Consider the following 218-nt stretch of genomic DNA (forward strand, 5'->3'; position numbering starts at 1 on the left):
TTTTCAATGGGATTTTAATTGTTTATTCCAATTTGTTCGTAATGCTTTTAAATGCTTGGCCACTAGTTAAATTGATTTAGGAACCTAAACAAACTTGGGAAAGAGAGTTTAGTGTTGACTAAAATTGAGATAGGATATGATCATATTACTTGATTTGCATATAGGATAGAGATATACCTATAGGCCATATGTAGCCAGATTAGAGCGTGAACTTAATG

The sequence above is a fragment of the Theobroma umbraticum genome, unplaced genomic scaffold (genome assembly GCF_002168275.2).
Source record: "Theobroma umbraticum cultivar Fairchild unplaced genomic scaffold, ASM216827v3 scaffold_60.0, whole genome shotgun sequence".
Classification (NCBI taxonomy): domain Eukaryota; kingdom Viridiplantae; phylum Streptophyta; class Magnoliopsida; order Malvales; family Malvaceae; genus Theobroma; species Theobroma umbraticum.